Source organism: Poecilia reticulata, chromosome 2, assembly GCF_904066995.2.
Source record: "Poecilia reticulata chromosome 2, P_reticulata-male-v2, whole genome shotgun sequence".
NCBI lineage: Eukaryota > Metazoa > Chordata > Actinopteri > Cyprinodontiformes > Poeciliidae > Poecilia > Poecilia reticulata.
In genome coordinates, this window is record NC_088831.1 from 42,028,965 (window position 1) to 42,051,681 (window position 22,717).

A 22,717-nucleotide genomic window follows, 5' to 3' on the forward strand; every position below is an offset into this window, starting at 1 on the left:
TTACTTAAAAACAAAAGATTTATTTTTGTTTTGACATAAAAGAAGAAAATGCACAGTTCAGTTTCAGAGGTCTCTATTTTTTCAGTCTGCGGGTTTATCCTTGATAATCTCATGTAATCTCTCTAAAAGATTAACAAAGAGAAACCAGAAGGAAATAAAAGAGTTAAATTAACTGTTAAAGCTTGCAGACCCCCATGAGAGAACAAGGAAAAGACGACTAAGATGAGAAAGGAAGGATGGAGACAAAACAGACGGGAAAAACAATGAAAGAAAAGTAAAATAAACGAGAAGCTTTTCGAGAAGAAGACTTTCACAGTTTACAAGAAAATGTTAGCAGACACTCGAACCAGATTTTGTTGGCAATAAAGGCGTTTTCGCACTGCACAGAACGGTTCCGAGCGTGTTTGCATTAGAACTTGCGACCGGTTCCACCCGGCCCCATGGAACCACAAGAGCTGTGGTTCCAATCGGAACGGCCAAGCGGTTCTGCTTAGAACCAGCAGCTGATTGGCCGCTGGTTGTTATGGAGTCAGACGTTGATTTTCCGTTGACAGCTGGCTCTCACTAAAGTGTATTTTATTTTGTAAAGAGTGCTCTTTTCAATATGTTTATTATTAGTTTTAATTAGCAGTGGATTCGTCTCAATATAGTGCAGTCACCTGGTCTAATGATGAGTTGTTTTTTTTTCCTCTGCTTACTCGCTGATGAACGAGTACAGCCGGCCGCTACATTGAAACCATTAGTTTAGTTTAAAAAATAATGACGTCCGGCACCGCTTCGATGGCGCCCTCAATGTAATGCAAACGCAACAGGGCTGGAACCGTTCCGTTCTGTTCCCCGCGGTGCGAAAACGCCTTAAGTTCATGTTTTTTGGTGACTGGAAAACAAGCCATTTCAAAAACAAATCAGCAGATACTGCTCCGTTACCTAGCAACCCCAAGGAAGCCCAGCCCGTTACCTAGCAACTCCAAGGAGGGCTAGCCTGTCACCTAGCAACTCCAAGGAGGGCAAGCCCGTTACCTAGCAACCAGAAATGACCTCCACCACTTGTTTTATGTTGAAGACGCATATGGTTGTCTTTAAATCTGTCTGTATGTTTGGACTGAACTGATTTTACATTTCCGTATATAAATTGAGTTCATTTATCCTTTAAAGTGCCCTGAGAAAACACTTTGTTTGTGATCTGGTGCCATAAAAATAGAATGAATTTCACTAAATTCTTAGCAGAAAGTTAAGCGACAGCTAGCTCATGTTATTTCAATCTAAGCTACACTAACTTTATTCCTGTTGAAGCTCAGAATCTGGACTGTTTTTAGGCTTAAACTGGTCAGACTGTTTCTAGTAATTTTGTTCACTTTTAGGTTGGTTATATAACATAAAATTAATTGCAAACTGTGCTAAGACAAACTTATAAAATTAAGTTTGTACGTTTGTCTTGGAGATTTAAAGAGCAGACTTTCTTTTACAAGAGAACTAAAATCTTAGTTTTATTAAACCTTATTTCCCAAATCAAGGTTCATTTGTGTAATTTGTTTAGTGTTATGTTTGACCAATTCTGCGATATTATATTTAAATATCATAAAATAACATTTTATGATATTTGACATTTGACATCCCAGTTGGATGAACCACTTTGGTGGAAACTAAAGGTAGCTTGTTTTAGCTAACTGCCACACATTTACATTATATTATGTGGTTAATGTGCACTATCCCCTGGCAAATACATAAAAAATATCTCTAGCTCTAGCAGAAAGTGGCTCTCTTTACTATAGCAACAGTAGCTAACCAGCTAGCCCACTAGTTAGCTCGCAAGCTAGCCCACTAATTAGCAAACTAGTTAGCTACGTAGCTAGGTAGCTATCTCCAGCCGTGAATCCTGTTAGAAAACACCTACCTATTGTGTGTATTTCTGTGTGTCTCTGCGCACACGTCCGTCTTTTATTTGTCCCCATAATGTCTGCCAGGACAGGAAGCAGCACAATGCCAGGCAGGTCCTGAGGAAAAACTGGATCAGAACCACACACACGGGTCCTGTTAGACACAAACAAGAGAATGCACACTAAGTAACTGCAGCACACTCTGCTGCGCACAGAAATATCTTTGTGGTGACCGTTAGACTCATGAAACAATAAACAAGACTAATCTGAAGATAAAGTGAAAAATGTTACTGTCAGGTCAGCCTCGTTTGCACAGCATTTTGGTTTATTTAAATCGTTTTCTGCCAAAATTCAATAAAAAGATGCGTCTTCTAAGTGTTTATTTTCTGTCTGGTTTCAGAACAAATGAAGAAATCCTTTTACTTGAAAAAAAATCACCTCTGATTGTTAATGAGGCATAAAGTAATGCACCAGTTTCAGAGGACAAAGAGTTAAAGACTGAAAAGAAAATACTGACAAAGAGGAAGAAGAGGAAACGTGTAAGGTGTTGATCCCGGATGATCTCCTGTCATCCTAAAAACACAAACAGAACGAAGCTGAAGATCTGTCCCCCGAGGGACGACGGGAATAAAGAGTTAATCCGTCTATTACAGCTCAAACATCCTGGGAAGTCAAAGAGCATCTGAGTATCTGCAGAAACAAGCAGAATCTGGTCCGGACACAAAGCATGGAGTCTGTTTATGGAGGAGAGTTAAAGAAAAAGACCTGAAAAGGTGATTCAAGTTCAGTTAGGAAACTTTTCTGGATTCTGAAGCTGCAAGAGGAAAAGAGAATATTAAAGATTATCCAAATTACTTAAAAAACTCCTAAACATTAAGATCCTCATGATAATTTGTAACATGCAACCCAATCTCTCTGCAAATAATGACAAAAAAAAACTCATTTTGATTACTTATCAAATTAGCTCAAATTTTTAAAAGTTGGATCACCTGTTTTGTTTTTTCAGTGCTCACTATAAAACATGTACACATCACTGTAACATCCATTAAAGGTAAAAACTGAGTTTTTATGGAGACCAAGGCCCAAGGCGTTTCATTATCAGGTAAAATTTCTTTTAAATCATATTTGATATACATAGCATTTTTTTATAACAACTCAAGGTGACAGTTACCTGATTATGCTATGAAATGGCACTGTGTGGCGCTAAAGACACAATATTGGCCCTTTAAATCAAAGAGGACCAAGATTTGATCCCTGTGGAACTCCGCTGGTTTAAAGTAACCAACAAAACTGAAACGGTTCAACCAGTTAGCCTGGAAGAATGATTTTTGCTAACAAAGCTCCTCCGTTCAGCAAAATTGCTTCACATCCTCCGTTTTTATCTGATAGTTAAACCGAACTTTGCTTGTGAACGAAGTGTGTGAACTGCTTTCATAACAGCTCAGATTCTCTGCTTTAATTACTTTGTTGTGTCTCTTCTGTTAATGTAGTTTCCTCATCAGGGAGAGACAAAGGCACTCCGGGGATGCCGAGAAGCCCAAAAAGAGGACAAGTTGAATCCTGGCTGCTGGAACAAGCTGGAAATCCTTGTTGAGCTAAAAGAAGAGAAGCGGAAACCAGGAAAACTGAGACATTTCTCTGAGACACAACCAGAGCCTCTTTTCATTCAAAGACAAAGACAGAAAGAAACACTTTGCATCCCATGGAAGTTACAATCCAATAAGTGCTAATGAGGCATCATTTGAATCCCAAAGGGAGCTGGGAGATAGTGGTGCGTTGAGGTGAAGAGTGAGAGTTGATTCCCAGAGATGGAGAGGGTGAAAGAGAAGCCGAGCCCCCCTCCCCCCGAGGGTCGGAGCGATTTCTCTCCCCCACATCCCCTCTGTTCGCTTCCCTTTTCAGCTGCTTCCCTCCCTCCATCAGATCCTTTCTGAGTTAATCCAACAAACGCAGGATGAGAAACAGACTCATTAGCGCCGAGTCCGCCCGTCAATGCCGTCCTGACGGAAACGTTTTCCTGCATAAACTGAAGCTAAATCTTCAGGGTCATTAATGAACAGGTTGTTCTCTAAGGTTTCCAAACAAAAAAACTGGATTTGCACTGCAAAAATACAAAATATTACCAAGTATTTTTGATCCAGTTTTTTAGTGGAAACATCTTAATACACCTGAAACAAGACAAAACTAACTCACACGTAACTTTTCAGCAAGATATAGAAGCTTGTTTTAAGTTAATTCCTTAAAAAGTATTAGCTCCACTGGCAGATTATTTTAATATATTTCTCCCATGATATAAGAGAAATAATCTGACAATATAACTAGTCATTTTTCATCAATATTATGAAATTATTGACTTAAATAACCTCACAACTGTTGCTGAAAAGTTACTAATAAATTAGTTTTGTTCTATTTTAATTGTACCAAGATGTTTCAACAAGCATTTAGACAAAAAAAATACTTGGTAATATTTGGTATTTTTGCAGTGTAATGGACTTTGAAAAATAATCATATTTATGAATATAAATTTAAAAAATAAATGCAACATAAACATTTATATATTAAAAGTGTAAACTGAGTTAAAAACATTTTAAATTAAGAATATATGTTGAATATTTGAATTAAATTACTTAGATTATAACACTAAATTTTATTATTTTTTGCCTGTTTTCTATAAAAAAAGGGTAATAATATTAAATATTCAATCAGATTAAAGTTTAACTAGATAGATTAGAGGCTTTATAAACTAATTGCAGCATTCAAAAACTTTAATTTAAATTAATTAATCCTGTTTTGTAATGGGATACAAGTTTGAAAGTTAGAAAAAAAATCAACTGTAAAACAATTTACATATTTATCTAATTTAATTAAGACATCCAGCAGAGTCCCCTCCATTTGAATTAAACAACCTGAATTTTATTCTCATTACTTGATTTATTTAAAATAAAACTGGTTAAAATCCAGAAAAACCAGCAGATCTCGGCCTCCTCTTTGAGTTTTTGTTTTCTGCTTCGATGCCATACCCCTCATTTCTTTCTGTTTAGCAGGTTCTGTACTTCAGACAACATTTCAAATGTCAAAACTGATAAAATCCTGATTTATCATCTCTGCTTTCATTGTGTTTTCCACGCCTATAAATCACCGAGGAGGGAAAGCTGAAAGCGACGAAATGTCTCAAACATTTTCTCACAGCGCAGCTCTGAGACGTCGGCTTGAATCGGCCTGAAGGCGTTTTTTCAGCTTTTCTAAACATGAGCTTCAGATGTGAAGATGAGGGAATTAAAAAGTATCTGTGTGGAAATGTGATCAAGAACAATGGCTGACGCCTCCCGGTGAATGGTTTTATCCAAACTGTATGTCTCTCACTGTATTCATGACATTACTAGAGGGGGAGAAAAACAAAAACTTACAGCAACAAAGTGAAATCCAGAGAGGTTTGAGATTGAACTGCAAAAAACAAGAAACACTGATTGATGGAGAGCAGAAGAAGAAGTGTCGGGTTAAAAAAAGCAGCAACTTTTTCCAGCAAAATTACATCATCTGAAAGACCAACTTACTGCTAATATGGTCACACAGATATAAAGTTATGTTTCTCTGTGTGATAAAAGACGCAATATTGTCTACATAGAAATTTTTATTAAAGTGGCCCGAGAACGGAGCCTTGATGAACCCCACATTTGATTTTTATTCGCTCTGACCAGAATTTACCAAAGGACCAAAGTATTTGGACCAAATGAGCCCAAAGCCAGAGATTCAAGAATCTCAACAGTGTGTTTGAGTGACTCGAAAATGGAGCCTTGAGGAATCCCACATTTGATTTTTGTTTGCTCAGACCAGAATTTACCAAAGGACCAAAGTATTTGGACCAAATGAGCCCAAAGCCAGAGAAAAATCACTCACTTTTCCAGCTGATAAATCAAGAATCTCAACTGTGTTTTTGAGTGACCCAAGAATGGAGCCTTGTGGAATCCCACATTTGATTTTTGTTCAGTCAGATCAGAAATGACCAATTTAGAAAAGTATTTGGACCAATTCAGTCCAATACCAGGGAACATCACTCATATTTCCAGCTGATTATTCAACAACCTCAATTGTGTTTTTGAGTGACCCAAGAATGGAGCCTTGAGGAACCCCACATTTGATTTTTGTTTGCTCAGACTAGAAATGACCAAGTTTAAAACCTGGATTACACCCCTTAAATAATAATAAAAACTGTGCAGATCTTTACTGTACCACACTATTTGACTGACTGTAGGCTGATGCTCCAAGCTGCAAACGCTACATCTCTGCATTAATCAGCAGCAGGAACGGCGGGGCGGGTCACGCTAAGGGAAGCAGCCTAATAACAATGTCCATTGAAGGGCCGTGTTCCCGTTTCCCCTGGGAACATTACCAGGCCTTTCCTGCTATACAGCAGGTCCCCACAATGGGCTGGTGCTTCAGACCAAATGGGAAAGATAAATGCATTAGGACCACTGTAGAAAGAAAAAGGAGGAGTAAAATTTTACCAAAAAGTTAGGAAAATTCTGAGCTCCAAAAGTCTAAAAAAAAATCTGAACGTTTGAGATTAATCTAATCAATTTTCTAGAAAAAACCACAAGGGGAAAATTGTTTGACTTTCAGAGTTTTAAAAATCATAAATGTTTGACTTTTTTTAGAAATATCCAACTTGATTGGAAAATTTCTGACAATCTCAAAATTTAAAATTTTTTTCTAGCAATTGTTTTTTACTTTTCAAACACAAATTTCGCATTTTGTTTTCTGGAAATTTTTCAACTTTTCAAGATAAAAATGTTGGGGGCAGAGGGAGGTTTGTAGAATACTTCTGAGTTTATTCTAAAACTATTTGATGCTTTTTATCCCAAAGTTTTTTTGATTAATCTGAAAACTGTTGACTTTGTCTGGAAAATTGTTGACCTTTAAAATCAGAAATTTCCTTTTTCATGCAATAAAATTTCCGAGTTTTTTGGTGTAAATTTACTGCACCTTTATTTTTCTTTCCATCTTGAAAGGCTCTAATGCGCTGTTGTTTTTACTCTTATTAATAATTGCTGCATGTTTTTACAGTTAACAGGTAGAATCTGTTTGAAGTTTAGTTTGCATATCTGTGTTTCTTTGTTCCATCTGTTGGATGTGTGAAGTGATCATGAAAAAGAAGTATGAACGGATCAGATTTCAGCTGCAGACCTGAGTAATTTCTCACTTTATCTACACACACACACACACGCACACACACACACACACACACACACACACACACACACACACACACACACACACACACACACACACACACACACACACACACACACACACACACACACACACACACACACACACACACACACACACACCACACACACACACACACACACACACTCAGCCCCACTGCCTCGAAGCAGTCCGAAGCACATTTTTTCTGCAACTTCAAGGACATCAGAAGTGTCAGAAGTTAAAAACCTGCCGGAGGTAAACTGCTCCGTTTGAAGCAGACAGGAGGAAATCACACACACCTGAATGAGAAACAAAAATGCTTTTAAGGAGAAAGAAACCCGAACTCAGAGCTGCTGCCCCTTCACCTCTGCTGGCTACAATAAATGTTATGACAAGTGAGGACAAAAGGAGCCGTCGCCGCTTCGATCTGGGAGAAAACAATTTGGATTGTCATTGATAACATGAGAGTGAAGGGGAGTCGCTGCAAAAATATGATTACAGATGGTTCATATTGTAGCACCGAGTAAAAAGTTTTCAGTTCTGACTTAGAGGAGTCAATGTTTTCTGTATTTTTTTTAGGTTTTCAGGGAGTTGGCGCCAAAGCAGAGCATCATGGGAATTCTTTAGTTCACACTGAGTTAATGGGACTTTGATGACCTGAAAGGTCGGCACGGTTCACACCAGACAGAAACACAGAGACGGATTTAGGAAAGATTTTAAAATGGATAAGAATCAATTTAGATGAGAGTAAAAATATGTAAAACAGGAAACAGACCAAGTAAGTGTCCAGTAAGGGCAACATTTCAACATAAAGTACTGAACAGTCATTAAAAAATGTCTCATTGTAAGTGAAATAATCTGCCTGTGGAACTAGCTAGCTAGCATGTGCTGCTAAATAGCCAGTTCCAACTACTTAGCTGGAACTGGATAGTTATCAAGCTACAAAATTCCAGCTATCTAATTAGCTAGCTGTTAACTAGCTAACTAGTTGTAACTGGCTAGTTAGCCAACTACATAATTCAAACTAGCTAGATAATTAGCTAGTTGGAACTGATTATCAGCTTGGTGCTAGAAATAGCACCCCCTGCTAGCCATCTTGTTCTACTGGCAGATTAATTTAAAACGTGGGAAAATGTCATGAAATAATCTACAAGTGGAACTAGCAGTATTTTTTTATTCATATTAAGGAATTATTGACTTCAGTCAATATCACATCTTGCTGAAAAGTTATTTGTCTGCTTGTTTTGTCTTTTTGTCAAGTGTTTTAAGACATCTGCAGTAGAAACTGTACAAAAAACTTGGTAAACTTTTGTATTTTTACAGTGTAGCAAAATAATGAAAAGTATTGTAACTATCATGTTCAGTCTAATCAACTAGAATCAACTCTCATCGAGTTGATTTGAAGCATTTTTCTAGTAGAGATGTTTTTTTTTTTGGCTACGATTGTAATGTTTATTGTTCTGCCATTTTTCCTTCTGTGTTGGACAGATGGTTCATGTGTGATGCGTTATTTTTGACAGCTCCTGTGAGGAAATCTAAACGTTGGGATCTGAGCACGACCCGTCACCTGTTAAAGCAAACGTTGCTTTAACAGGTGGATGGTCTGCTCCCCGTCCAACGCGTCCTGAAGGCATCTTGTGACAGCCAGCGATCCAGACCAGTGACTTACCCTTTCTTTTCTGACCTCACCTGCTGCTGCTAGGGGCCAGTGTGTTGAATAGCTTCCTGTCAGGGCGGGGGTTTCATCCTTCACTGGGTTTGTCCCAAATAATAAAACTGACACCTAGCATTTAAAATAAGCTGTGCTTCCATTCCAAATGTTGATATGTTACAGCAGTTTTGGGCGACTAAAAGGGAAGTGAGAATTTCTTCAGACCAAAAATAAATCCAGGAAACATTAAAGCTCTTAAAAAAAAAAAAATCAAAAACAACCAGATGTTTTTGGCAATAAGTTAATGTTTTGTGATGTCTGGAAAACGAGCCGTTTAAAAAAAAACCTCCAGAATGTTAAGTCACATTCGAAGGGCACCGGGCTGTTACCTAGCAACCCCAGCAGAGTTCCGCCTGTTGCCTAGCAACCAAAGCTGAGCTCCAACAATGTTTGTTCAGCTGGTTTTACTTATGCAATGGCTGCTGGAAAAGACGAGTGTTTTGTTTGTAATAACAGTAATAATGATGATCTTTTTTGTCCGCAGCTTCATGGTAGCTAAAAACACACTTCATAAAAAAATAAAATAAAATAAAAGATTTCAAACCAGCAACGAACACATCTTCAAGTCTGAATAACAGCCAAACAACTGAGGAACATTGCTGCTTTTGTTGTCGACTTACCATCCAGAAGCCACTTGCTGGATTCTTGTTGGTTGACAGCAGGCTCCACTTCTGCTTTTCGACGACGTAAAGTTGTATAATTGCACATCAGTTTGAAGCCATTTTGATGTGAGAAAGTAAACGTTGATTTGGGGGCTGTGGCCTGCAGCAGCTTTCATGGATTTAGAGACGTCACACCGTAAAGCAGCTCATTCTGAAAGGAGCAGAATAAAATCTCATTATTTATGACTCATTTTGTGCAAAATGTGTCATAAGGATGTTTTGTATCGCCCTAACCTGCATTAAGCCGTTTTTCCAGGACAAATAAGAGAGTCCCTTCCCAGGATAACTTGTTTCTTCCTTCCAGATGAACACAAACATTAGTTAAGCTGATATATGAGAAAACTCAGTCACACACAGAGCTGACATATGGCTGAAGAATAGCCACAAGTGTTAAAATATTAACCTGCTCCTCCTCATTAGGGCTGCCAGAGCAGTAAAACCCTTCTGTGAGGCTTGATGCTCGGTCCGAGCCTCCAGCGCCAGCGGGGTGCGTTCTCCACCCCCCCATCCACCACAAAGGCCAGTATGGCTTCGTTAATGGTGCATGTTGGCTTAAAATCGACCCGCAGCTCAGCGGGGGGCAGACTCGACGAAATGGCGTCCGCAGCGCGAACAGGAGCTCCCTGTGGGGTTGAGCTGAAGAGAGGTGGAGGAACTTCAGGAAATGCTGCACGGTTAATGGGGAGAAGCTTCGACAAATAAAGCTGTAAATAGAGTGAATGAAAAAAGGCATTAAAAACTGATTCTGAAAGCTGTCAGTTAGGTCAGGCTTATTTGTGAGGCGCAATAAACCTTACAGTTTATAAACATCAATACACATCAAATTGATCAATGTTTTATTATTAATCAAAAGCAACTCTGAAAAGTTGGGTTTTAAGCCTTGATATGAAGGAACGTAGTATATTAGCTGCTTCGACATTCATGGCTAGCAGCTCAAAGCTCACAGCTCAAAGCTAATGGCTGAAAGCTCAAAGCTAGCGACTCAATTCAAGGTTAACGGCTCAAAACTAACAGCTCATGGCAAACGGCTAAAAGCTAACGGCTAAATTCAAGGTTACCAGTTCAAAGCAAGCAGCTCAAACCTAGCTGTTCAAAGTTAATGACTCAAAGCTAACAGCTCATGGCTAATGTCTCAACACTAACATATCAAGGCTAATGGCTCAACGCTAAAGGCTCAAGTTAGCAGCTCAAGACTAACAGCTCATGGCTAACAGCTCAAAGCTAACAGCTCATGGCCAACAGCTCAAAGCTAACAGCTCATGGCCAACAGCTCAAAGCTAACAGTTCATGGCTAACAGCTCAAAGCTAACAGTTCATGGCTAACAGCTCAAAGCTAACAGCTCAAAGCTAACAGCTCAAGGCCAACAGCTCAAAGCTAACAGTTCATGGCTAACAGCTCAAAGCTAATGGCTAAGTCAGCTAACAGCTCAAGGCTAATGGCTAAGTCAGCTTTAATACCAAGTCGCGATCATACTGCCAGTAAAAACAAACGTTTTAAAGGCTACAAACTTACACCAGCAGCCAAAGAACACAGTAATAAGTGCTAATTAACATCCATACATTCATATAACTGTTATCAACACCACTCACATGTCAGTGTCTGCTGCTCCGCTCTACACAGAACCTTTTTATTAACATTCAGGAGCTATTGACTTAAAACAAAGCTCCTAAATCTAATTGAAAAGTTAGTTTTGTATTATTTTAAGTATACTAAGGTTTATTTACTAATAATTGGTACGATTGTGTTTTTTGCAACATCAGCGTTTTATGGATTTTATGTGAATATCTCCTATAAACTATTTACAGTATCATCTACAATCTCTGAATTTCTTTCAAACACTTAGTAATAAATAATTTATCAATAAATAAACTATTTTAAATCTTTAAAAAAATGCAAATTATATGGAGGAAGACGAAATGAGAAGATAAGTAAGAAGAACAAGCCTTTTAATTGGAGAATAACTATGAACATGTCAGTGAAGAACCAGGATTGAGAAGTGAAATAAATCCGATTCAAGCTGCCAGCATGGATCCAGTCGGCGTCTCTATCCTCCATGTTTTATTCCTCCCATGTCTCTACTCCTTCCCTGTCGCTGATCCCGGCCTTTTGTCAGGATCCGTATTCCTACCAGGAGTCGTTGGTCGGGGATTAACTTTCCGAGTGTCAATCAATACTCTTCTTCCTCCTCCTCCACCTGCCTTTTAATTGAACATGCAGTCATGTGAGGAAGAGGAGGGAGGAAGGAGCTATTTTATTAATTTGCCGTCTCTCCTTTTCTGCCCCTTCACCTCCGTCCAACAGGTTTTCTCAGCCTCTATAAGCAAAGGCAGGAATACAAACGTCTGTCGGGGCCAGTGTAAATAGAAAAAAGGTTTAAATTTCAGCCAAAAAAAATCTGAAATTTTGAGGTTAATCTGAGAAATATTCTAGAAAAATGTGGAAATTTATGAGTTTCAAAAGTTGAAAATGTACTTTTGGATAAACTCAGAAAATGTTCAAAGTTTCTTCTAGACAATTATTCTCATATGACTTTATTCTCGTAACTCTACGATTTTATTCTCACAATGCATCTTTATTCTCGCACTTTGCCTTTGTTCCTGTAACAATACGACTGTCGTAATGCTACAACTTTCTTCTAATACTACGACTATATTCTGAATTTTAATATTTGTGCTTTTTTTCTCATAAAACTTTATTCTAATAATTGTACCACTTTATTTTTGGAATTCTATGTTTTTTTCTTTGTATTTTGTAAAACAACCTATTGCAAAGGAAAGCAATTTTCATTTTGCTTTAATGCAATAGAATAAAATTCCCCTGTTGTCCTCTAGGCGGCTTTATTACGGAGCCCTCCAGGGGACATGGGGATTTTTTTTTCTTTTGCGTTCCCTTGCAAAAGGTTTTGCGTTCTCTCGCAATAATCTATTGATCAGTTCATGAGGCATAATTGAATACTGTAAGCCTTTTTTACGGTGGCTGCCGTAATTTCTGCTTTAATACAAGCTTATGAACGGTTTTCCCATGGACTATTGAGTTATTATCGCGGGTAATAAGTCATTTTATTGTGTCTATTGTGTTCGTCTGAATGGTTTAAAGAGCTGCTTTCAGTGCCGTTCCATCTGAGCCTTAACAGACATAAACATGCAGTAAATAAATCGATTTTCAATCAGTTTTTTGCACCAAAGAGTTAAAAATAATAAACACGTTTGTTACGGAGTGAAGCTTCTTCAAACAAAACGGAGGCTCGTATGTCTTTTACTGAACCTTTCTGTTCAGTTCTTTATTGAAGAGAGAAAACGGCGACAGCTGATAACGGCAACAGCTGTTCGTAACCAAGACAACCAAAATATCAACAAAGCAAGATAGTGACAAAACAGAACCAGATACTTAAGCATTCTTCAAAATAAAAGACTTCTTCTATTCAAATAAATCATGTCTTGCACTTAAATATATTTCACTTCATCCTTGTAATTATATACAATCATGTTCAATTCAATTAATAATAATCATGTAATTTATGCTTAACATATAATTGTAAATCAGTCACTTATCATACTGAACAACATATAAGTGTAAAAAAGTCACAACAACGTTTTCACTGAGGCTCTATAAGAGCCACATGAATTAAATAATTATTGATATGGCAGAAGCAGCGGCTTTGACACCTGGTGGTGGGCGTGTCGATGTGGGCGTGACGTCATCACGTATGAATGGGACGGTTATTGGCTGCTGGCTCTGTGTACATGAGGAAGCGGGTGAACGAGGTGGTCAGTCCTCGCAAAGTTTGGAGCATGATAATCAAAATTAAATAAATCGATAATTGTGACAGAACAAAGAAGAGGTTTGGAGTTGATTGATACACGGACAGATGAGATTCTCCGAGTTAACCCAGTGCTGCCCTCTACCACCATTAGTTTGCTGTGTTTTATAATAATAAAATGTGTTTACTATTATTAACGCTTTGGTGCAAAAAAACTGATTGAAAATCGATTTATTTACTGCATGTTTATGTCTGTTAAGGCTCAGATGGACTGAAAGCAGCTCTTTAAACCATTCAGACGAACTCAACAGCGACACAATCAAAACTGTCAGATGACTTATTACCCCGCGATAATAACTCAGAAACAGTCCAAATAGTTTAGATGCATTTTTATTTCTTTCCAACTTACGGAAAGTTTCTGTTTATATCATAGGTTTGTTGTGCCTTTCTACACTACAGAAAAAGATATAAAACGTCAGATATTTCACAACGAGATATTAACATTCATGGAAAAACCTTACATAACATTGTAGTAAAGCAGAAAGTACGGCGGCCACCGCAAGAAAGGCTTACAGTATCAATTATGCCGCATGAACTGATCAGTAGATTATTGCGAGCGAACGCAAAAAAATAAAAAATAAAATTCCCATGTCCCCTGGAGGGCTCCGTACTTTATAGCCCGACTTACATTTTCTTCTTCTTTTTTTTTTTTTTTTTTTAAGTTTGCTCATAATTTTGCATGACAATTTGATGGAAACAAGCCATTAACTCATCTCGCTCATTATCCTGGTCATATTTTCCATCTCTTCATCTACTTTAAGCGATTAAAACGATTAAAAAAGTAGATTATTGCGAGCGAATGCAAAAAAATAAAAAATAAAATTCCCATGTCCCCTGGAGGGCTCCGTACTTTATAGCCCGACTTACATTTTCTTCTTCTTTTTTTTAAAGTTTGCTCATAATTTTGCATGACAATTTGATGGAAACAAGCCATTAACTCATCTCGCTCATTATCCTGGTCATATTTTCCATTTCTTCATCTACTTTAAGCGATTAAAACGATCTTAAACTTTCTCCCTTCCTGCAGGAACTTCTTTAAAAGCCCATGTATCCTGGAAGCGGACCGGCCAAACGCTCATTTGGGTCAGTTATCAGGAATCTGAGGTCACCCGTTAGAACAGCAGCAACACTCCGGACCGGCGTTATCACATCTAAGCTCTCCTTTGATTCTGGACCTGGACCGTCTTAGTCTAACGTTACACCAAACAGAACCTCAGGCTCCAGGATCCGGGCTAACACGCCACCTGGCCGATAGCAATCACTGCTGGATGAAGCCAAATCAATGGCGGCTAATGGAGGGGGGCTCTCTGCTCCTAATGAACGCTTCGGGTCTCTATCAGACCATCAGCAGAAACGACTTCAGGGTCTGTCAGGTCCTCAACCAGACAGCAGATGGGTTTTCTTCAGCTGCTTGACGCCACATAAAAGGGAGAAATTTGTGGAAAAGTGAGTAAGCACAAAGAAGAGTTGTTTTAACTGCAGAAACACAAAATGTTACCGATTATTGCTTGTGTTTTTAAGTTAAGCTGCCTATACTGGAGGATTATTTCACTTATAATACTGGAAAACGTCTCACGCTTTTCTTTAAAATCAATATAAAGAAGTTATTTACCAAAAACAAGCTACTGCATCTTCCGCAAAAGTTACATTTAACATAGTTTAGTTTTATTTTAATTGAACCAAAATGTTTCCACTAGAATCTGAACAAAAATACTTTTGCATTTCTGCAACTTCCTTCGTTCCACACGTCAAAAATATTAAATATTACCAAGTATTTTTGTCTAGTTTCTAGTGCAAATATCGTAGTACACTTGAAATAATATTTAAGTAACTTTTAAGCAATATTCAGAACCATCGATAATTCCTTACTATTGATGAAACAGTTCTAGTTTCACTGGCAGATAAAATGTTTTGTTAAAAAGTAAATATTCTGCCAATGAACTGGAACTTTTCCATCAATATTAAGGAATTATTGACTTAAAACAAGCTCCGATATCTTGCTGAAAAGTTCATTTTAAGTTAGTTTGGTCTAAGGGCACCAAGATATTTGGACAAGAAACTAGACCAAAAATACTTGGTAAAATTTTCAGATTGATTTGAATTTTCCACAATTAGACATTAAAATTTAGGTCGATTTTTCTTTAAAGGTGTTCAAACTGTGTCATATCTAGTTCTGGGTTCAGTTTCAGGGTTATAAAAATGCACAAAGTCTGCAAAACCGTTTAATTTCTCTTCCTATATAAAGTTGGGAGCATGTTGAAGGGAACCAGACTCTAAGCTCTGCTCCTTCTCTGCGGCTAAAAGGTCGGATTAAATGCTGGCTTTGTTTGTGAAATGAAGATCTGACAGCTGCTGTGTTTGGATTATTTCTTCCTCTGTGTGTTTAAGCGCTCAGGCCTTTTAGCACCTGGCGGCTTGGTTTTTATTCCACCTCTTCACAGTTTCTTAGTGATTTTGATCTGGGAGCAAACAGAGGAGAGAGGGAGATTTCCTCAGATAATAAACACAGCTGGAAGTTTCAGCACTGAAATTCACACTTTTACATTCTGATTTTCTCTCATAAAGAACAAAATGTCTCCAGGAATTAAATTTAGACCTGCTTTGTTTATGTTATGGATATTCTGTGTTTTAAGGCGTCTTCTGTGCAAAACTCCTAAACCATATTTCTCCAAGCTGTCAGATGTTCTTAGTGAATTTTAAAGTGAATTTGATTATTTTGTCTTCTGATATCTGAGAGTTTTGCTTTTCATTTCTTAAGGCACTTTTAAATTGACGACACTTAACACAAAATGATACATTTTATTTTTCACCACTGTGAATGCATTAATAAACTTTAGACCTATTCAGAGATACAGTACTTTAAGAAAAATTATAAAATCTTGTTACGACAGCATATTGGAGCCAATATATATAGAAAAGAGCAGTACATTTTTGCCAAATTTTTAAATAAATTTTGCATATCTTCTAGAAAAAAATAAAAAATTTACAGCAGAAAACCTCTGAAATTTTGAGGTTAAGTTCACATATTTTCTAGAAAAAACATGAGAAATTCTGAGCTCCACAAGTCAAAATTCTGCAAGAAAAAACTCAAGACATTTTGGGAATAATCTAAGAAATGTTCTTTTAAAAACCAAAAAAAAAAAAACAAAAAAAAAAACAACTTGAAATCTCTGAGCTCCAAAAGTCAAAAATTTGCAAGTAAAACCTCAAAATTTCACATTTTTTTCTAGCAAATTTTCAACTTTTCAAACAACAATTTTGCCATTGAGTCCGTAGAGTTTAGATAAAACTTACAAGTAAATTTTTAGCAAGATATGAGATTGTTTTACGTAAATGTTTCTTTAATATTGATAAAAAAGTACAAGTTTCACTGTCAGATTATTTAATAGCAATGAGACATTTTTCCCATGTTATAAGTGAAATATGACAACAGAACAAGAACTTTTTCATCAAATTAAGAAACTATTGACTTAAAACAAACTCTTATATCTTGCTAAAAAGTTATTTTAAGTTACTTTTGTCTTATTTCACCTGTACTAATATATTTACACAGAAAACTAGACCAAAATACTTAGTAAAATGTTGTGTTTTTGCAGTGTAAGTCCAGTTTTTCTGCGTTTTTAGCTCCTGTTGTCAAGTCAAGCTGCTATATTCTAACCTTTTTGATTACTTTATTAGATCAGAAAGGGTTTTAAGCCAGTTCAGTTCCTGTTGTTTTGATGCAGTCAACAGTGACAGGAGCCACTCAGTTGTTTTTCCTTCTTAAATTCAAAGGAAGTGAGTGTGAGGCGGATTATCTGCGCTGTAAACACAAACACTGACGGATCGGATGGTTCAGAGGAGACAGAGAATAAAAGATGCTGGGAGTTCATCCTCTTATCTCCCCATTGTTGGAGTCATCTTTCTAAGAAATAGAGGAACTTCTTTTACATTTCAGGTCAGGATCTTCATATGAGTTCATCAGCAGTGAGCATGGGAATCAAACAAGTAGCGTAGATGTGACTGACCGCTAACCTTACAGCAGAGAAGAATGTGCTTATTCTGACAGGCAGGTTAAATAAACGGCGATGTTGGAGCTCAGAAAAACAAAAAAACAAGCGAGCAGATAAACAATCCTGCAGGCGAAACAGAGAGCGACAGAACAATGGGGCAAAGGTTCCCGTCAAGGAAGGCTGGAGGGGAGGAAGAGGCCGGCCGGCCGGTCGGGTCGGGTCGGCTGTGTTATCATAACAGCAGCTACAGCAGTGCTAATGTGGGAAACCAAACATGGATGTGACTGAGAGCAAGAAGGATACTCTCGGTTTTCAGCTCAGACCTGCAGCAGCAGGAAGAAAACTCTGAAAAAAGAAAACTTTAGCGCTCAGAAAGCGGGCGCCGTGTTTACACAACATTTTACGGTCAGGAGCAAGAAAAACAGCTGATATTTCTCTATGATGGAGTAATGGGGGCAAAAACTGGGAGATTTATTTTACATCGGGAATTTCTGAGCAGCGAAAGTCATACATGTGCAACAAAAAACTGAGAAAATTTCAAAATAATTTGAAACATTTTCCAAAGAAAACGTGAATTTCAAAGCTCTGAAGGTTGGAAATTTCTGCCAAAAAACTCCGAAATTTTGAGATTAATTTCACATATTTTCAAAAAAAAAAAGGGAACTTTGGAGATGCAGAAGTCAAAAACTCAGAAATTCTTGATCTCAAAAGAAAGATAAAACATTAATTTCTGAGCTCTGAAGGTTGGAAATTTCTGAGAAAAATCTCAGAAATTTTTAGATCAATTTCACAAATTTTCTAGAAAAAAAAAGTGGAATTTTCTGCATGAAAAGCCAAATTTTTTTGACGAATGAAAATCAGAAAATGTCCACGTTTTTTGTTTAAGTTCATTGAAATGTTTCTGAGCTTCTTCTCGCACATTTTTGACTTTTGTAGCCCAGAAATGTCCAAGTTTTTATAGAAATCTTTTTTTCTTTTAGAATGATCCCAATATGGTGTCATATTTCTCTCACTGTTATTTCTAACATCCTGGCTTTAGAAAACAAACCCTGGCTTTTTTCAGAACGGCTGCAGATCATGACAGGAAACAACAGGAGAGCCAAAACAATAGAGAAACATTTTTAAATCTTTCAAGAAGCTCATTGGATGCAGAGTGGAGGAACATGCTGGTTGTTTCCATCAGCAAAGGAGGAAAACCTCAAAGGCCACGAAAATATATAAAAATCAAGCTAAAGCATGTGGAAAAAATGGAGAAAAACAATTACACTGTGGCATTCATGAATAAAACAGAAATGTAAACTGATACAAAATACAACACTGAACATTAAAAGTCCAAAGGAAGAGACTTCAGTTGGTAAAACCAACAGTTTGCTGTAAATCCAGCTCCCTGTTTGCTTCAGTGTTTGTACAGCACAGCAGGTGTCCCCCACATTAGAAACCATTCTGCTGCTGCCACCGCGTCTCCGACTGCAGAGGTTAATCCCTAAAACTAATGCTTCCACATGCACACAGGCCGTCCTTCACTGCTGCATCAGATGCTATCAATAACTCCACCCTCCGCCTCAAACTGGCCTTCAGAGCAAATAACTGATGAGCTGAATGGAAACTTAAACTGACACAAAGAAATTCAGAGTTTTTCTGACTAATTAAACACCAAAACCAGCTAACCACAGCAGTTTTCCTCTGAGAAATTCAGCAAAATGAAGCATGCCTCCATAAATATCACGCTTTAATAAATATTTTTTTTATAACTCAGCTAACTGATATTCTAGGAGGATCGTTTCATTTTTAAAAGCAATAAAATCAATAAATCTAATTAAATTAGCAAACCAAATAACAGATACTACTTTGTAAACTCGAAACCCAAAAATGTCAATACACGAGTTACAGCTACAAATGTGCGTAAAACTTTGTCGTTAGAAAAAAACAACACAATTTTGCAATTGCCTTTCAACTACTTCCTTTACTTTGTTGGTAAATAAGAAACATAATTGAAATCACACGTGAATAAGTTTGATCTTGCAATAAGCCATTAAAAACATTCCACCTCCTACCACTTCCTGTTGTTGTTTTGTCATTTCTGCCAGTAGTAACATCCGGCTGTTGATCATGTGACTCGTGTGATGCAAATACAGTATTTCCATTGAAGTTTTGCAACAAACTAATTTTGATACAGTTGAAAAATCCCCCTTACTGGCTTAAAAACAAGTTTTTTTTCTGGGGTGTTTCAAATGAGCAAATTTATTTTCATGATTCCAATTTGTGCAATTTCATGGTCATTAGTTGCGTTTTCATTACAAAAGTGAAATAAACTTTGGGAATATTCTGCTATTGCTGAAAAAAATAATAATTTCACCATTTGCTGTGTTTCTATTAATTAAGATTACAATTAAAAATCACACCTGAATAAATTTGTTCACATAAGTCAATAAATACTGCACCATCGTCCTTCCTGTCGTCATCTTTGTGATGTCGTCAAGTTTGTGACATCTGGTTGTTAATCATGTGACTCGTGATACGAAAAAAGTGTTTCTATTGCCGTTTTACAAAATACACTAATTTCACTACAGCCGAAAAACTTTTTATTGAAAAACATGAGTTTTTTTCAAGATTGGTGTGTTTCTATTAAGCAAATTTAATAAGAAATGGTCATTTTACGAGTTTTTTTTTTTTCGCAAGTTCTTATGCAAAATTTGCTTTTAATATTTACAAGCTTTGAAAAGTAACTAGCTTCAAGAATATGCTATAGAAGCTATAGAACCTGAACCTTCAGTCACATAAAGACAGTTCTAAAGTCAGCCTTCCGTCACATTGAAGAGTATTTCTAGTGTTAGAGGACTAATGTCTACTTTTTTCTGAAAATCTGCTTTTAATATCAGTGAGCTTTTAAAAGTAGCTTCAAGCTAAGTTAATTATCTTTCTTCATTTAGAAAAAACTCATTCTACAAATTTGCTTTTGTTAAGGCGAATTCCTCTTCAAAAATCTGAAAATATACATTTTTATTTAATTTTGTTAGCGTCATAAAATAAAATGAAATATTTTACTTTGAGTGTATTTAGAAAATACTTTTTTGCAGCTGTAGTTGAGTTTTATTTTGTAGCAGCGAAACCTGAACATTCAGTCACATAAAGACAGCAACAAAGTCAACCTTCTATCACCTGAAGAACATTTCCACTATAAGACTAATGTCTGATTCACAAAAAACTGTAAATAAAAGTTATAACGGTACTAACCTGAATGCTTTGCTGAAGTTTGTTCTTAAACTGATGAGTTTTCACCAGAATCTAACGTCTTATTCAGCATCTTGTGATTCGCAGCTCTAAGCTGTCTGCTGACGGTTCAGGTTGCATCTTTCTGAAACAAACGCTGAGCAGCAGAAACCGAATACAGACCACAAAGCATTTTTTTAATAATCCTCAGTGTCACCAGTTCAGTTCCTGAGTGATATCAGCTACAGCGTCCCTCTGACGAGAAACAATAGGGATGAATATTGGCAGAACTCACTGTTGGCTGCTGCTGCTGCTACTGTGCATGACCAGGCATGAAACAACGAGCTCAGAGGAGGGCTGAGAGGATTAAAGTCAGGGTCAAAGGTCGCAGGACAAGGTCAAGGGCACAGGTACACTCAGGGTAGGGTTTTCTGCAGGCTTCTCAGTTGAAATCTGGAGTTTAGACAGAAATTTTCTGTTATTTATTTGCAGCAGCAGCAGCAATTCAGTTCTACTGAGTTTTGTTTCAGAAAAAAATCACCCCAAACGCCTTTAAAAAAGTATTTGCACCCAATGAATTTATTCTGTTTTTGCTTTTTTTGAACCACTTAAATTTTTCATATCATCAAACAAGTTTTAACAACAGAAAATGTCAACAAGAGTGGATAGTAAAAGTTATTTTTGAATGAAAAACAAAGTTCCTGTTCTAAAACAATGTAAAAAGTAAATGCTCCCTTTTGCGTTTGCAAAAACATCGCTAAGGAGGAATATTGGCACACTCTTCCTCCTAAAAGTGCTTATTACTCTCATATTACATTAAACTAGTTTCTACTGTACAGGTAAAAATATTGTTTTATGTGTTTAATTACATTCAGTGTTTGAGTAGTACACCTGGACAGCTTTAATTAATCTTTAATTTACATTTTGGATGTTTTTGTACTTCCATTTGGGTCTCTAACGTTTCTAAAATCACACCAACCAACCAGCCATTTTTTGGCAATAAATTAATGTTTTTATGGTGTCTGGAAAAATATTTGGGATATAATGGTACAAATCAGCAGGCACTGCCCCGTTACCTAGCAACCCCAGCCCGTTACCAAGTTAAGTTCCAGAACAGTATGGCCAATTGGTTTTACTACAACTGTATAGAACAGAATAGTATAGAATATACTTTACTGATCCCCAAGATGGAATTGCTTATTACTTCACAAGCTACTCCGAAGTGTTAAATATCTGTAAATACAATATAAGCGATATAAAATGTACAAAACAAAACACAAAAATACATTGTACAATGGCTGCTGGAAAAGATTAGTGTTTTGTTGATGACTTTGGACTTTTCCAAGGTTGTTGAAACCACTTGCTGCATCCTTGCTGGTTGTGCTGGAGGCTCTACTAGTGCTTTTCAAAGATGTATGGTTCAGTAACTCTCCATCTGTTTGCAGTCATTTTCACACGCGAGTGTAAATGTGGAGTTGGGCCAGCAGCAGTTTATTTGGATTTAAAGTGACAAGATGCCCCAGAAAAGATGAGATCTCATTATAAGAATGAGTTTGTGCAAAAAAATGTAATGAACATGTTTTGTATAAGCCTTAGAGCTATCCTAACCTTTAACTACAAAACTTTAAATGCAAATAAAGTTAGAATACACCAAAAGGTAATCAAACTATGATGTGAGGAAAAAACAACAAATTATGCCCGTATGGAACAAGTTGGCAGCCAAATCCAGAGTAAACTGTGAGCAGGACGCCATCAGACCTGTAACAGCTGAGCTCATAAAGCCGTTCTCCTCCGACTCAGACTCCAGCAACCAAAACCTTTTGTTATTTTGTGAAGACAGCATGACATTTCCAACATGTCCGCAACATGTTCTTGAGCCAAACATCAAACAGAACCGCTGCGTCACCTGACAGCCGTGACCGTCATGTTTCTGACGCTACAAATCGAATTCCTGCCTCTCTGGCTTTTCAAAGTGATTCCTGTGTGACATCATGCTAGCGTTTAACCACAGAAAATCCGATTCGCCCATCATCAGCTATCAGGACATCAGATATGTCTCTCTAATCAACATCTCAGGCCCTAATGGACATCCCGGTGGTTTCTGGTGGAGAATCAAATGAGAGAAGAGGGAGGTTTTAATCTGGTCAATTACTCTGTATCTTTCGGTAATACAATCAACCCGTGAAGGCCCAAATGACAAGCCCTGAGAGGCTGCAAATTAAAAGCAAATGCT

The 22,717-nt window shown here is 37.2% G+C and overlaps 1 protein-coding gene across 4 annotated transcripts in view; it reads right to left on the reverse strand.

The window, feature by feature from the left end:
* LOC103461792 (exosomal polycystin-1-interacting protein) overlaps window positions 1-22,717 on the reverse strand; it is a 59,508-nt gene that overhangs the window by 30,614 nt on the left and 6,177 nt on the right. For 2 of the 4 annotated variants that reach the window (XR_001776411.2, XM_008404149.3), the window contains exons 2-7: window positions 20,780-20,937; window positions 20,509-20,641; window positions 9,865-10,165; window positions 9,696-9,758; window positions 9,420-9,612; window positions 1,895-2,031 (exon numbers count right to left, since the gene is read on the reverse strand). The gene's annotated coding sequence lies outside the window, so the exon portion shown is untranslated. Of the gene's footprint in view, window positions 1-1,894; window positions 2,032-3,340; window positions 3,684-9,419; window positions 9,613-9,695; window positions 9,759-9,864; window positions 10,166-20,508; window positions 20,642-20,779; window positions 20,938-22,717 lie in introns of those variants that run through there. The other 2 variants (XM_017303759.2, XM_017303761.2) reach the window with 2 other exon arrangements.